Here is a 16,857-nt window from a genome sequence, read left to right as displayed (position 1 = left end):
GTTAAATAATAATACCCAACACACACGGTGTGTTTTAGTTTGCAAGATGCTTAACTTAAGCGCCTAATTAATTCCATAAATGTGGTGATTTAGAATTATTCTTCATCCTTGAGGCACTTAATTTAGGCATTGACTTCTAAGTCCACAGAGGGAAAGTGTTGGAGCCCTCCTGCCTCCCTCCCTCATCCACTGTGCACCACGCCCACCAAGTGCCCACTGATTGCTCTGCGGTTTCAAGGATGCCCTGGGGGCAGAAATTGCTCTAGGGTCTGACCCAACTGGGGGCAAGGGTGGTTTGTTGGGACCCCAGTAGCTGTCTCTTTGCCTGCATCTCTGGTTTTGGTTTGTCGCTCTTCATTGAAAAGAGTTCCCAGCCTCCTGTTATTTTCTTAACTCCAAATCTCCATCGTTGCTAAGAGAGCCAGGAGGCCTTAACTTTGCTACACTGGGTTTCCAAGACAGTCAGTTGCTCTGGAAAAAGCTTCTGATCCCCAGGCAAGGGCTGGGCTGCAGGCGATGGGCGAGGCAGCCGCCCCTGGCCTCGCTGTGGACGAGGGGCTGAGAGCGGCATCCTGGGCTGCTGAGTCTGGGGTCGTCTCCATTTGAAGAGAGGGAGAGGCAGGGGTGGGTGGAGGAGAGCAGCCCTCATGTCTCAGCTGTGCTCACCAGGAATTCACCCTCTCCTGATGGATTTGGAGGGGATGATGTGTCCTGGCAGCTGGACCCCAGGCTTAGGAGCTGGGGACTGCCCAGAGCAACGGTGCAGGCAGAAATAAACAAGCTCTGTAAAGAGGTTAAATACCAGGTTTATTCTGGGCACAGTGTGAGTCGTCTAGCCCTGGCGACACAAGCCCAGCTTGGGGAGTGTTTCAAATGGTCAAATTCTAGTTGGAACTTAGGAATTGCACAGTGTGCACACCCTGGCTGGGCCCCCAGAAGGCCGGCCTTAGGTCAGCAGAGAAGGGAAGAGTTTCTTACTGGTTGCAAATTAGAATATGTTTGGCTCAGAACATCTTCAGGGACAGGGAGGGGTGGTCTCTGGAAGGAAGCTGTGAAGTGAAGGCTTCTGATTGATTTCAGGAAATGGGTACGGAGAGTGTAGATAGAGAACACAGGAACGCACAAAGTGGATCCGGGTGGCTGAGACAGAGCAGACCCCACGCACACCTGCACCCAAGTCAGACTGACCTGGGGGCTAAGAGCTCTCCTCACCCTGGCCTTAGCAGGTGTTTCTCTTGAATGCCTTGCAGCTCTCTGAGGGGCGGTTTGTTCTCAGCTGGGGGTGGCCTGCGCTAAGGGGAGGGAGGGAGTAGATGGTGGCTCAAATGCCACAGACTCAGAATTCTTACCAACTTTGCATTGATTTTCTTGAGTCAATGTTTCTTCATTTGCTATGCAGCCTTAGGACAATTTTCAGAAACTTTAAATAGTTGTTTGATTTTTGAATATTTTTGTTGTGGGGATCAAGAACTCTGGCTGGGCTTGGAGAGACCCTCGGCCAGACTTAGTCCAGGCTCTTGTCTTCCGCATGTAGGAATACAACCAGGAGACACAGATAGGCGTGAGCAGGAAGGCAGGGTTTAGTGAAAGGCAAAGGGATGGTACCGGTGGAGAGACGAATCCAGCTGTTGTCTGGGAGCTGCGGGAAGTTTACGAGACGGGATGCAGCAGTGACAGGAGAAGCAGCTAAGCTTCATCTGGGAAGCAGAAAATTCCCAGTAAAGGGAGGGGCTGGTGGAGAGAGAGATGGAGCTGCCAGTTCTCCGGGTCTGGGGATATTGTATCTTTAACGCATCATCTCAAAAGAGCAAATGTAGTGGTTACGCATTACCTATTGTGAAAGCTGGGGGACAGTTCTAAATGGATTTTTTTTTTTTTTTATTTGACAGGTAGACAGAGAGAAACACAGAGAGAAAGGTCTTCCTTCCATTGGTTCAACCCCCAGATGGCCACTACGGCCAGCGTGCTGTGCCGATCCGAAGCCAGGAGCCAGGTGCTTCCTCCTGGTCTCCTGTGCGGGTGCAGGCGCCCAAGCACTTGGACCATCCTCCACTGCACTCCAGGGCCACAGCAGAGAGCTGGACTGGAAGAGGAGCAGCCGGGACTAGAACCCGGCTCCCATATGGGATGCCGGTGCCGCAGGCGGAGGATTAACCAAGTGAGCCCTGGCGCCGGCCTCAATGGAATTTCTTCTATCTTTTTGTTGAAACATAAATCTTGCAGTCAGTTGGCGAATAGAGCTGCATCCTTGTGTCCTGTTTCATTCAGTGTGTGCGGGCTGGCAGAGAACTTGAGACGGAGTCGGAGGTCTGATCCAGGGTGGAGCTGGTGTGGCCTGCTTCTAGCCTCAGGCTCCCTCAGTACACACTGACATGAGTTCAGGCCACATTGAGGGGGAAAATTGCCCCCAGCAGCCCTGGGTCATCCTTTTTAAAGGACAAGGGGTGGGGCTGGGAGCGGGGGGGGGGGGGGGGGTGGTCTCCTGGACGGTGTCCCCGCCTCTGCTGCATAAGGGAAAGTGAGGCTTAGCTGCACGGTGGGGAGTGGGTGTGCTGAGCCTTCAGCCCCGTGGGAGCGACACAGGAGGTGGGGCTTGGGCGGTGTCTGTGGTTGGTGTTGGCGGCTCCTTGCCGCTCCCTGCCTACCTGCCGACACGTATCAGTGTCAGCCACCGCGCTTGGTTCACAGGACAGTAGTTTTGCTGGACCTCGCCGTTCCACAAGAGGGACTCCCCGTTAGTACCGGTCCTGCCACCTCTGTGCCATACACGAGAAATCTGAGGCACAGAGAGGCTGAGCGACTTGCCGAGGTCACACAGTAAATGGCAGTGCTCACCTACAAAACCATGCAGTCCTGTGACTTTGCACTGGGCCTAAAGGAAGGGGGTTTTGCGGGAGATGGGGCCTATATCTGGGGGGAGAGGGGAGATTCTTAGGAACTGTAATAAGAACGCTGGGGCGGCCCGTTATGCCGAGTGTCTCTAATCAAGCCCAGGGCGTCCTCAGGGCAGCAGGTGCGCGCACCTTCCCGGCAGAGCCTGAAGCGGGATTCTGCCCAGGCCGGCATTTTGGCTTTCTGCGGGACGACAACCGCCTCGCAGGCATCTTGGGAGCGTTTTCAACTGAGGACATTGTCCCTGCAGTCGGGGACTCAGGCCGCCCACCCACCCATGTTGCGTGGTGCACGTCTCTCGGGCCGGCCCTAACGACAGCCTCGTCCTGAGTGGCCTCCCACCCGGGATTGCCTGCCGGGGCCCGCCCGGGCCTGTCTCTCATGGAGAATGTCTCCCCGGCTCACCACCAAGTCTGCTTCCCGGCTGAGGCACCGCACGGCCAGGCCGCGGACTCGGGCCTCAGCTGCGCAGCCGTGGCCTCCGGGCCGGCCCCCGGTGGGGCTGACCACCCGGGCCTACTGCAGGGTGCTGAGTACCCGCACTGCGCGGTCAGTGGCCTGCTTGTGGCGGAGAAGCAGAAACCGCGCAAGCAGCGCCTGCGCCTGGGCGGCGTGGGCGCCCATCACCCCCTCTTCGTGGGCTGCAGCCCCTGTTCCGCGGCCCTCGCCCCTGATCGATTCGTGCTGCCATCAGCAGCTGTGTAGACCGACGCCGTGGCTCCTGCGCCCACTGGCGGGAGGGGCAGACGACGTCGGCGTCCTCGCGGGACAGCCGCTCCTAGGAGTGTGCTCCTGGGCTTGGGTAACCACCTGCACGGCGTCCGCAATGGCTGGACGAGCGCCGAGATCGACGAAGCGGTGCTGCACCTGTGCTAGGCAGGGGCCGTGACTGCCCCGGGCACCTCCACCGTGCTGAAGAAGAAAGCCTGTGCATTTTTGAATAGTCTCTGGTTGCCGGGGGGTAACGCTGGCAGTTTCAGGAAGTGGCGTGTGCCCCGGACGAGGGTACAGGGCCCCTCAGCTGTCTTTCTAGTGCGGTCTGGAAGGTTGGCAGGCGTCGCGTCACACCCTGCGTGTGGATTCTTCCACATCTGAGGTCTTCCTGCTTGCCCAGCGTTGGTCCTATTGCACAGTTTTAACTAACGTTTTATAATCTGGAGAGAATACTTTTTAAAGCTTATGGAATGTCTTAACCAAGACCGCATCTTATACTCTGAAATAAATAAACGGAAGCCCATTTCGGATCTGCGCCTTCCCTGCAGCTCCTCTGCGACTCCGCCTCAGGCCATCACCATCTTGCGTCTGGACACTGCTGTGGCCGCCTGACCGGCTCTCCGCTGTGCTTCACCCCTGCCAGCTCCGTTCTCTTCCCAGCAGCTGTCCATCAAAACACATGGATCAGGGCCTGTCTCCCATTGAGCCTGAAAGGTTCCCACGGGCTCTGAGACCAACATCTGAACTTGCTACCGGCCTGCCGCAGTGTCCAGCCCTCACATCCTGTCTGCCCCACCCACCCTGGCCTGGTTTCAGTTCTCATGCCAAGGCCTTTGCCCCGTGCTCCTCCAGAGATGTGTCTGCCCACTCTCTGTGACTTGTGACATGTTATGGTGCATGTAAGGGGACGTGGCAGATGTCAGAAGTACGGGCACTAAGGGAGCATAGCCTCTGTTACCCAGGGGGGTTCCATTTAGTCACAGACGCCCTTAAGAGTGGTGTCTGTTGTTAGCAAGAAGGCGGGGTCAGAGATGTGAAGAGTGACAAGGACTCGGGCACCATTGCTGGTTTAATATGGAGGAGCTGAGAGGGGCCCCTGGCTGACCACGAGTGAGGAAACAGGTGTAGGCAGCAGCCCTACAACCACAAGGGACTAAACGCTGTCAGTGTCCCCAGTGGAGTCAGAAGGCGATTCTCCCCAGAGGCTTCAGGTGAGGAGCTGGCTCGCTGATGCCTTGCAAGACCTGGGGCAGTGCTCACCTGGATTCTGTGAGGGGACCCCTTTGTATTTTCTCCAGCTACTAAGCCCGCAGTCATTCCGACAGCAGTGTCGAGATCAGGTACAGCCTGGAACCTGACACCCCGGCCGTTCCCTGAGAGCCCATCTGAAGCGGGCCCACCTGGTAAGTGCTCTCAGGCCTTCCCGTTCTTCCTAACGTTAACCCCGACTGGGCCTTACCTACTGTTTGCCAGGCAGGGAAGCTTCAGTGTTCAAAACCCAGCTGCTCTGCCACTTGTCTGAGCTTGGCTAAGCCGGTCACCGTTTGTGCCTCAGCCTTCTTATCTGTGAAATGAGCGTCACACTGCTGCGGCAGAAGCTTGCTGCGAGGATGAAATAAGTAAATATTTGCAAAGCATTTAGAACTCTGCCTGACACGGAGCAAGCTCCAGTAATCGTTGGCATTGGCCAGGTATTTGTTTAATGCTTTCTAGACCCGAGGCTGGCAAACTTGCACTCATGGGTCAAGTCCAGCCAACACCTGCTTTTTTATTTTTGAGAGAGTGGGGCTGGGGAGGGCAGAGAGAGGGAGAGCATGAGCATCCCCTGAGGCTGGGCCAAGCGAGAACTGGGAACTCAATCAGGTCTCCCATATGGGTGACAGGAACCCAACTACCTGAGCTATCATTGCTGTCTCCCAGGACCTGCCTTAGTGGGAGTTTGTGTCAGGAACCAGAGCCAGGACTTGAGCCCAGGCACTCTGATGTGGGATGTGAATATCTTTTTTTAAATATTTGTTTATTTACTTTAAAGGTAGAGTTACAGAGGGGGAGGGAAAGAGAGAGCAAGAAAGAGAGAGGTACCTTCCATCTGCTGATTCACTCTCCAAATGGCTTTAATGGCTGGGCTGGCCCTGGGCTGAAGCCAGGAACATCTTCCGGGTCTCCCACGTGTGTGGCAGGGGCCCGGGCATTTGGGCCGTCTTCTGCTGCTTTCCCAGGCACATTAGCAGGGAGCTGGGTGGGAAGTAGAGCAGCTGGAACTTGAACTGATGCCCATATGGAATGCTGCTGTCACGGTCAATGGCTGAACCTGCTGTGACACAAGACGCCCCCATGGAGATGTGAATATCTTTTTTTTAAAGACTTACTTATTTGAAAGACAGTTACAGAGAGAGGTAGAGACAGAGAGAGAGGTCTTCCCTCTGCTGGTTCACTTCCCGATTGGCCGCAACAGCCAGAGCTGTGCCCATCCGAAGCCAGGAGCCAGGAGCTTCTTCTGGGTCTCCCATGTGGGTGCAGGGGCCCAAGGACTTGGGCCATCTTCTGTTGTTTTCCCAAGCTATAGCAGAGAGCTGGATCAGAAGAGGAGCAGCTGGGACTAGAACCGGCGCCCATATGGGATGCTGGTGCTTCAGGCCAGGGCTTTACCCCACTGCAGCACAGTGCCAGCCCAAGATAAGAATATCTTAACTCCTAGGCCAATGCCCACCCCAACATGTTTTCAAAATAGTTTTGTTGAACAGAGTTCCACCTATTCATACCTATGTTGTCTGTAGCACTTTCCATGCTACCATGACAGGAGTCATAACCATGTGTCCTTCAAAGCCTAAATTATTTATTCTCTGGGTTTCTGCAGAAAAATGTTCATCTGCGAGCCCCCCAAAGGATGGGGCCACATCTGTTTGTCCGTCTCTGTGTTCTCATGTCTCTGCCTCCTGCCTGGTGCCTAGTAGGTGCACAGTGCAGGGAGTGCGGATGGGAGAAGTTGAGTTCCGTATTAGGCCTGCATTGCCTATCGGGGCGTGAAGGGATGTGGGCCCTGGCCTTGCTGCCCCGACTGGCATTGCTCCAGCAAGTGCAACACCTGCCGCGCGGGGGCCAGCTGCTCCTCCTCATCATGATTCTCCTCTTTTCTTTCTCGGCCTCATTAATGCTCTCCTGCTAGGGCATCTTGGGTTTTAATATCAAGTGCCATTTTTGCTTTCTAAATTAAGGCTGCTTTGTCACCGAAGTTAATAAGCTTGGTGTCCTTCGGCCGTTCATCTCCCAGGTCGGTACCTGAGTCTGACTGGGATGGCTCGGATGTCCAGCGTCAAGCTGCCAAGGCATCCATCAGTGGGAGCCACAGAACACATGGTGGCGCTTTAATGAGCTCTGATATGTGCGTTCAGTTGTCCCTTAAGATGCTTTAAAACGCCCCCCTTAGAAGCCCAAAGAAAGCCGTGGCTTGTGACCTGCGTTGCTGGGACGCTTCCAGCCGTGACCCGTGCCTTTCCTGCAGTGGTGTGTCCTGGGCTGCTCTGCTGCCATTCGTCACAGCCTTCTCACATTGCCAGTCTCGTGCCCTTTAATTATTCCACGGGGGCTCTCAGAGAGTTTTTAATTATCAAACATATTACACTTGCAGGGAAATCAAGCTACCCTTTCAGGAGGTGAAAGGGCAGAGCTGACTGCTAATTGAGCTGTTTGCCATCAGCATCAGCTGTGTCAGCAACTGCCCGGTGGGGAGCAGGGGCCCAGGCTGGCAGGCTCACCTCCATATCCCCTGCTGATGCTGCAAGTCTGCCATTGGTTCATAATCCCCCTGCATTATACATGGTCTGCTTCAAGCCATTCTTCATCTTCTGCAAATACTTGGGTAATGATAATGTTCCAGAGTTCTGTGTCTCTTCCTTATGTGATTTGGACAGGTGATGACAGAGCTGAGTGTTGGGGGCCCTTATGGGTGTAGCCCCTGGTTGGGAGATGGGGGAAGGAGCAGAGGGAGGCGATGTGGGCTGCTTCACAGCTGTGTCTGGCGGGGCTCAGTCTGCTGTGGCGTCACAGGGGGTAGCAGCGAGAACATGGGCGTCTGCGTCTGTGCCAGCTCCATCAGGAAGGTCAGACACCTGCTTCAGCCTCTCTCCTCTCCCCCAGTGGTCAGTCTGGGGAGTGGAGGCTGAGCAGTGAGGTTTCCACCTGAGCTCCCTCAGCTCATCAGACAACAGGCCTGGTCACTGCCAGGAAGTGGGTGGAGCGTTGGCCGTTCTGGGGTCTGCTGAGTCGGTGGTGGTGGGTTGAAAGTTTTCATTAGCTGACCTCAGGGCGTGGGAGTCTGCAGTTACAGCACAGGCACACCTCATTACTTTATATACAAGGGTGCTTCAAAAAGGTCCTGTGCAAAAGGAATTAACATGTTTATTTTGATGGAAAAAACTGAAATCACACATAACTTTCCTGAATATGTATTTTCATGAACTGTTTGAAATGTTTGCATGTTTCTTTTTTCCCTTTTTTTTTTTTTTCATTCCCCAGGGAGTGATTTAGCCTAGTGCTTAAGGTACCATGTCCTACACTGGCATGTCAGCACATGATTTAGAATTGTTTCACCTGTTTCTGTCTTTGAGCTAGTCCTACAGGTGGTGTGTTAGTTTCCAAAGGCTGCTGTAACAAGTGACATTTTCCCTGATTTAAGTTGCATTCACAGATTCAACCCATGATGTCATTAGAACAATACTCTGCCCTCTAAGTGTGTGATGGGATTGCATTCCGTTGATCCCTTGGAGTTGGGCCAAGCCATCTGGTGCTTCTGGCTAACGAGTTGCAGGTAGAAGGAATGCCACAGCATTTTACTGCCACTCACGACACCCAGTGACCAGCAGCATTCCAGGCCAGCCTAGCCCCTGAGTACCTATGATGAGCAGACTCTTGCCAACCTGCAAGCGTCATGTAGTCATCCAAAAAACAGAGTGTGAAATGAACCACAGTTGTTTAGATGAAGAGTTAGCAAACTGTCTGTAAGGGATCAGGTAGTAAATATTTTAGACTGTGCAGCACAACAGGTGAAATCAAGGATATTATGTATATTATAGATCTCTCTCCCCTCTCTCATGTATATAATTATAGATACTAAGAGAGAAAAGGAATTCCCACCCATTTTTAATCGGTGGAATTCAAAATAATAGAATGTAGTTTTGTACTGTAAGTTCTGATGAAAAGAATGGATTTGTGGCTGTTTTTTTGGCTGGGAGATGGTGGTGTGCTTAATTGGAGTTTTAAGTTTGTGCTCCATAGGATCAAATCAGTGGTAGCGTTTACTTGTTATTGCTGATCTCTGGTCTTTTACACGTCTCACCTTCATGTGCACTGCCCTCCTCAGAAGTGGCTGTGGGACCTCAGGGGTGTTACTTCACCTCTCTGTGCTGGTTTCCACGATGCGCAGCAGCCTCATACGGCTGTAATGAGAATGAACGTCATATACATTTCACATTAAGTGCTGTTTTGCCTTGCACTTTTGTCAAGTATGTAGCAAACCCTAATTTCCAACCATTAAAAAAGATAAACACCTCTATCCTCTGGACCATACAAAAAACAGGTGAAAGGCCAGAGTTTGTCCATAGGCCATACTTTGCAGATTTCTGTCACTGAGATGTTGGACTTGCTCTTGACCATAGCATGCTTATAGCTCTCTGTGTGTGTGTCTGTGTGGGCATGCTTTCTTGTTGGAATTTTGTATCAGGGCTAGCTTTGAAGAAATAAGAAGTTTTCTGATCTCTTTGTATATTCTGCCAATTTATTACATAATGATTGCTTTATGAAAATTTAGAATTTGCTTATTAAAATATCTGTGACTAGAATCTATTTTAGAGTATGTCTTAGTTGGCTCATTCAAATTCTTTCTAGTTTTTGGGCTATTTTCTGTACATCTTAAAAATTTTTCCCTAGAACTGTTCTAGTACAGTTGTCATCAGTCATATGTTTATTTAAATTTAATTAAGATCAAGTAAAAAGCTCTTCAGTTGCATTAGCCCCATTTGTCAGAGTTGGATGTGGCTGGTGCACCCGTGTTGGCCAGTCTTCATAGCAAGTTCTCCTTGGCAGTATTGGAAAGTTCTCATCTCAATTCCATGATGCATTGTTTGTTATACAGTCTTTAAAAAATAATTCAAATCTCTTTATCTGGAGTCACATTTCTTTTCTCACTCCCAACGCTGTTTATGTCTTCTTTTCTGTTTTCTTCTCTCTCTTTTTTACCAGTTAAAATTTGAAATACCAAAAGTTCTTTTCTCCTTTTTTTTTTTAAAGATTTATTTATTTATTTGAAAGGTAGAGTTTAAAGCGAGGGGGAGACACACACACACACACACACACATGCACAGAAAGAGAGAGACAGAGAGTGAGCGATATCTTCCATCTGCTGGTTCACTCCTCAAACAGCCGCAACAGCTGGAGTTGGGCTGGTCTGAACCCGGGAGCCAGGGTCTTCTTCCAGATCTTTCACTTGGATGCAGAAGCCAAAGCACTTGGGCCATCCTCCACTGCACTCCCTGGCCACAGCAGAGAGCTGGCCTGGAAGAGGGGCAACCGGGACAGAATCTGGCGCCCCGACCGGGACTAGAACCCAATGTACCGGCGCCACAAGGCGGAGGATTAGCCTAGTGAGCTGCAGCGCCGGCCCCCTTATTGTTCTTGAAGAATCTGTTTTGGTTTCACTAAATCTACCATTTGAAACATTCTTTAAAAAGATTTATTTATTTATTTGAAAGAGTTACACACAGAGAGAGGAGAGGTAGAGAGAGGGAGAGGGAGAGGGAGAGGGAGAGGGAGAGGGAGAGGGAGAGAAAGTTTTACATCTGATGGTTCACTCCCCAAATGGCTGCAACAGGCAGAGCTGTGCTGATCCGAAGCCAGGAACCAGGAAATTCTTCTAGGTCTCCCACATGGGTGCAGGGGCCCAAGGACTTGGGCCATCTTCACTGTTTTCCCAGGCCATAGCAGAGAGCTGGATCAGAAGTGGAGCAGCCGGGTCTCGAGCTGGCACCCATTGGAATGCTGGCGCTTCAGGCCAGGGTGTTAATCTGAGCCACAGTGCCGGCCCTGAAACAGTTAATTAATGTGTACTTTTACCTCCTCTCTGTTTCCTAGAATTTATTTGTAGTTCTTTTTATCTGGTTTCTTTCTTCCTTTCTTCCTTTCTTCCTTTTTTTTAATAATACGGGAGAAGAGTGAGAGCGAGCACAAGCGAGTGAGCTTCCATCTGCTGGTCCACTTGCCAAATGCCCAGCAGCCATGGAGCTAAGGCTGAGGGCTGGGAACTCAGTCCAAGTTTCCCATGTGGGTGTTAAGTATCCAACTCCTTGGGGCTGGCATGGTGGAGTAGTAGGTAAAGCCATCGTCTGCAGTGCCAGCATCCCATATGGGTGCCAGTTTGAATCCCAGCTGCTCCTCTTCTGATCCAGCTCTCTGCTAGGCCCGGGAAAGCAGTGGAAGATGGCCCAAGTTCCTGGGCCCCTGCACTCGCGTGGGAGAACCAGAAGAAGCTCCTAGCTCCTGGCTTCGGATCGGCACAGCTCTGGTCATTGCGGCCAACAAGGGAGTGAACCAGCGGATGGAAGACCTCTCTTTCTCTCTCTGCCTCTCCTTCTCTCTCTGTATAACTCTTTCAAATAAATGAATAAATCTTTAAAAAAAGAATATAACTCATTGGGTCATCACTGATGCCTCTCAGGGTCTGCACTAGCAGGAAGCTGGAGTCAGGAGCTGGAGTGGGGTCTCAAGCCTAGGTGTGCTGACATGGCACACAGACGTCCCAACAGTGCCTAACAGGCCGAGTGCTGCCCCAGTCTGGTTTCTTCAGTGCTCAGATAATTTATTCTCAATCTTTCTTTGTTGTGTTTTTTTTTTTTTTTTTTTTTTTTTTTTTAACTAGAAACTTTCCTTAATGTATTTGGCTTCACCCCCTAGTGTTTTTTTTTTTTTTTTACAGGTAGAGTGGACAGTGTTGCAGCCGGCATGCTGCGGCTGGTGCACTGTGCTGATCCGAAGTCAGGAGCCAGGTGCTTCTCCTGGTCTCCCATGTGGCTGCAGGGCCCAAGGACTTGGGCCATCCTCCACTGCACTTCCGGGCCACAGCAAAGAGCTGGACTGGAAGAGGAGCACCTGGGACAGAATCTGGTGCCCCGACCGGGACTAGAACCTGGGGTGCCGGCGCCGCAGGCAGAGAATTAGCCTATTGAGCCATGGCGCCGGCCACCCCCTAGATTTTTATATGGAAGATTTTCATTTTTATTCATTTATAGTTCATAACTTTAGTTTTGATGGTCTCTCCAACCAAGAGTTATTTCAAAGGGTTTAAAAAGTCTAAAAAAGGTTTGTTTATTTTCAGTAACTAATATCTAACTGTATTGCTTTGTAGTCAGGCAAAGTAGATTGTATAAATCTGAGTTTGGGGAATTTACTCAGTTTTTTAAAAATGGTTTATGTATTAATTATCTTTGTTGGGGACCCATACTTGGTAGCTTAAAGCAACATGTATTATCTTGTAGGGCTTCCGAGGGTCCAGCATCTAGAAACAGCTGAGCTGGTGTTCTGGGCTCAGGCTCGGTCAGGAGGATTCTGCCACTGGCAGTGGGAGGAGCGGCTGCCACAGCGGTTCTTGGCTGTTAGCCGGTGTTCTCGGTTCCTTACCCAAGGCCTTGGTCATACAAAGTGGGCTTCTCCTGGAGGAGTGATCAGAGAGACAGAGTGTGTGCGCACAATGCCGGTTAGCTCTTTATGACCTTGCCACGTCATCATGTCCACCCTGTTTTGTTCACTAGGAGGGACTCGTGAAGTCCAGCCCATGCTCAGTGAGCAGGGACTACAAAGTGTGTGGTTGCCAGCAGGCAGGGATCACCTACCAGGGCTGTCTCCGAAGCTGCCAACCACATGCCAGCACACGGTTGTTTTTGGTAGTGGTTCATGTGGTGTGAAAAGAAGGCTTGTCCCTGTTTGTTGGGATGTGCTCTGTGGAGATCTGGCCAACCTAACCCGTTAGTTGTGCACATCCTCAAATCGTCTCTCATTTTGCTGCTTCAGTGGATCGTGGCTAAGGATAAGTCAACCTTGATGACTGTCTAGTGGGTGCTGTACAGGTCTGGGGGAGCAGCCTAGGAAAGTGAGTGCTATCGAGTTGTCAGCTGGTGTTACTCAAGTCCTCGCTGTCCTTACTGAATTTTTTTTGGTGTATCTGCTGTTTTAAACACATACTAAGCGAGGAATGGCACAATCGCCAGTGATGACTTTGGGTTTGTCTGTTTCTCTTTCTGTTCCATCAATATTGCTGAGTGTGTTTTAAAGGTCTGTTATTAGGGCGTCACGTTCAGAATTACGTCTTGATGCATTGACTACCTTCTCATTACGGAATGGTTCTCATTTTCTCTGTAATATTTCTTGTCTCCTTGGGCTGATTTGTATGCTTGATGTTTCCATGACATATCTTTTTCCATCTTATTTTCAACCTGTCTGCTTTTAAAAATAATTTACATTCCAATTCCATCTCTAACAGCATGAAGCTGGGTTTTGCTTTGATAAATCCAGTCTGATCATCTCTGCCTGTAACTGTAATGTCTGAGATCAGTGGGTTTTATTTTTATTTATTTATTTTTTTTAGAGACAGGTGTAATAAAATCTCTTACATCAATTGTTCACTCATCAGTTTCTTTATTTTTTTTCCTCTAACATTCTGTGTCATTTAATTCAAAGCTAAGTAGTTATGTGCCTTACGAGTTAGAAACTGTATTTGGTTCCAGGTTAGACACCTGCAAAGCACAGGCTTAGATAGAGCAAGCGTTTATTTATTTATTAATGTAAAAGAAGTCTGAAGCTGGCTGCCAGGTCTGGTTTGGTAGGTCTGTGGACTCACCAGGGACTTAGGTTCCCTCTAGCTTCCTACTCCACCAGTCTAAGCTATGATTGTCACTCTCATGAACGTGAGACAGTTGCCAGAGCCCCGCCCATTGTATCCAGCCACATAGGAAGATGGAAAAGGGTGAGGGATAAAATAATGCATACAGTCCTTAGCTAGTGACTGCCACTTAAATGCCACTACCCATAACCCCACCACTTCAGCCACATGGAGGTCGAAAAATGGCTGTGCTCCTGGCTGCCCTGATAAAATTTTATTTATTTATTTATTTTAAAAGATGTATTTATTTATTTGGAAGTCAGAGTTACACACAGAGAGAAGAAGAGGCAGAGAGAAAGAGAGGTCTTCCATCTACTGGTTCACTCCCCAATTGGCCACAATGGCTAGAGCTTTGCTGATCCAAAGCCAGAAGCCAGGAGCCAGGAGCCAGGAGCTTCTTCCAGGTATCCCACATGGGCGCAGGGGCCCAAGGACTTGGCCATGTTCTACAGCTTTTCCAGGCCGTAGCAGGGAGCTGGATCAGAAGTGGAGCAGCTGGGACTTTAACCGGCGCCCATATGTGTTGCCGGCACTGCAGGTGGCTGCTTTACCTGCTATGCCACAGTGCCGGCCTCCAAATTTTATTTCTAATATAGAAAATGGGACTAGATATGCAGGAGGAAGCTGGTAAACTTTTCTGCAGAGGCATAAAGATTCTCAAGAATTATTTTTGTAGGTATTTGGCTCTACAACTTTTTCTTGGTGCTTTTACTTTGAGTAACATTTTGCTTGATATTGACATTGGCATCCTTGTTATCTATTAGCGTTTGCCAAATGAGTGTATATTTGTAGTCACTTTTAATCTCTCTGATTATGAATACCTGAATATTATGAATTATGAACAGTGGGAAGTTGGATTTTGTTGTTTTAAAGTCCTTTCTCTTTACCCAGGACTGTGGTTTCTGGTGCGTCTGTCTTGTTTCTGCAGGCTCCTTTTCCTTCACACCCTGGTCGTGTTTTAAGAGCGCAGTGGCTGTGCACATCTCTCTGAGGCTGTGAGTTAGGATTTTGCTTACTATGCTCTACTGTCTTTGTTACTTTGCTCAGTGAGGCCCTTGCCATCATCCTGCTGGTTTTCCTGAAGTGTCTGCCGCTTCCTGTTGGGGCGCTGGGCTTGGCTGAAGGCCCTGTCTGGACAAGCCCCTGTTCTGTGAGCTCAGCAGGCCTCTCCGTGGGGGACCTTTAACAGCCTCTGTGTAATTTGATGCAATTTGGTAACTCTTAATGTCAACATTTTACTGTTGAAGTTACAGTGTGGTTTCTCCCTTCTGACTCTACCCTGACTGACTGGAAAATCCTCCCAGTTAGGTAGTCGATATCTGATTACTGTAGAAAAGATCCCGAAGAATTCGAAAAGGGAGGAGACAAATTTCAAGAATATGGAAGGGGAGGAAAATGGAGAATCATGCTGTTTGTTTCTCAAGAAAGTCACCGTTTCTGCACTTAGGTCAGTTATCACAAAGTACTGTTAGTCACCTGGCGTGAACTCAGATCTGCAATTGAGACCCAAGCAGAGTGAGCCAACACCTGTCCCTGGATGCCTCCTGGCTTTCTGCTCATTCCCTCCCCTGCTCCCACTCTTACTCCAGAGTTCTGTGTGTGACTGATGATCCCGATTCCTTAGCCCTACATCCCTAGCCTCCTCTTGGAAACTTGAATGTGGAATACAGAACCATGGCCTGGACCCAGACTTGCTTCTGCTGCCTGCATGACCATGGCCTCCGTTGTCCCAGTGGCGAGAGGGGGACGAAGCGTCTGTCTCAGGAAGCTCACTCAGGGACGGCAGGAGCTCAGTGCACAAATGGCTTGGGACATTGTTGCCATGATGGTGAGCTCTGAATAAACCGGACTGTTTCAGGGATGAACATTGCTTTTTTTTTTTTTTTGACTATTTTTGCTTGATTTTGACCTTCTATTCAACACATCTAAGCTTTGCAATCATCATTCACTCCCCTTAAATTTATGTCATTTTTGATTATGAACTCAGTCATTTGGGCTCAAAAATGTGACGTCTGCTTTCTCTCTTTGTCACCACATCCAAATAACCTCCAAGCCAGAACATTCTTGGTCTCCAATGTCTTTTTTTTCACTTTAAAAGTTTTTTTAATTGTGGTTTTGCTTAAGTCTTATCTGTATTAGGATAAACTTTGTGTATTTCTATATTATTCTTAACTAAGTCTCAAGTCACAATAAAAACATAGGATTAAAGAAAAAAACAAAATAATTAAGCACTGAGTACTTCTTCCACTCTCTTATCCAAAATTACAAGGCCTCTGAAAAATAATGTGAGTGAAAATAATGGCTTTAAGACCTAAGTTGGTCATAATTTTTTGGAAGTTCTCTTTTTCTCAGCCAAAAGCTACATATTAAACTAACTTTAGTGAGGCATTTCAAAATAAAACCTACAAGACTATCCTTAGAAGCTATAAAAATTATTTGATAAACATACTCCTAATAATTTAGATAGATATGAATAAAATTACAAATAAAGATTAAAAATAAAGTCACTTTAAAATAATTTTGGTTAATCCCATTCCATATTTACCATGTGATTTAAACTGCAGTCATGGGTTTTGAAAAAATACATATATTCTTATCTATAAAAACACTAACCTGGAGCCGGCGCTGTAATGCAGTGGGTTAACACCTGGCCTGAAGTGTCGACATCCCATTTGGGCGCCAGTTCTAGTCCCGGCCACTCCACTTCTGATCCAGCTCTCTGCTATGGCCTGGGAAAGCAGTAGAAGATGGCCCAAGTCCTTGGGCCCCTCCTGCACCCACGTGGGAGACCTGGAAGAAGTTCCCGCTCCTGGCTTTGGATCGGCACAGCTCTGGCCGTTGCGGCCATCTGGGGAATGAACCATCTGATGGAAGACCTCTCTCTCTCTCTCTCTGCCTCTCCTCTCTCTGTGTAACTCTGACTTTCAAATAAGTAAAGAAATTTTTTTTAAGAAAAAACACTAGCATACAGACTTGAAACTAAAGGCTTATTTAAAGTGATACAGATGTTCTATATCTTAAAAAAACTTAAAAATATCTTTTCTATTAAAACTAAAAGAGTAAAATCAATATGATTGTGCTATTAGGAAATTAGTTCTGGAAACTTATTAATAAATTACTGTGGATACCGTTATGCTACCACCTGGAATAGACTCAGTCATTTTCCTGGATACAATAATAAGTAAACTAATGAGCTACAGGTTAGTCAGATGTTACAATCAAGTATGACTCTGTGGCAGTAACAGGAATGGGAATCACACAGTAACTCAGGTCTGGCTGTGCCCTGTGGGTATCACTGTGAGGCTATCAGGCCAACCTACCTTTGG

The sequence above is a fragment of the Oryctolagus cuniculus genome, chromosome 15 (assembly GCF_964237555.1).
Source record: "Oryctolagus cuniculus chromosome 15, mOryCun1.1, whole genome shotgun sequence".
Lineage (NCBI taxonomy): Eukaryota > Metazoa > Chordata > Mammalia > Lagomorpha > Leporidae > Oryctolagus > Oryctolagus cuniculus.
The sequence above is the reverse complement of the archived record's forward strand: the minus strand, read 5'-3'. Positions refer to the sequence as shown.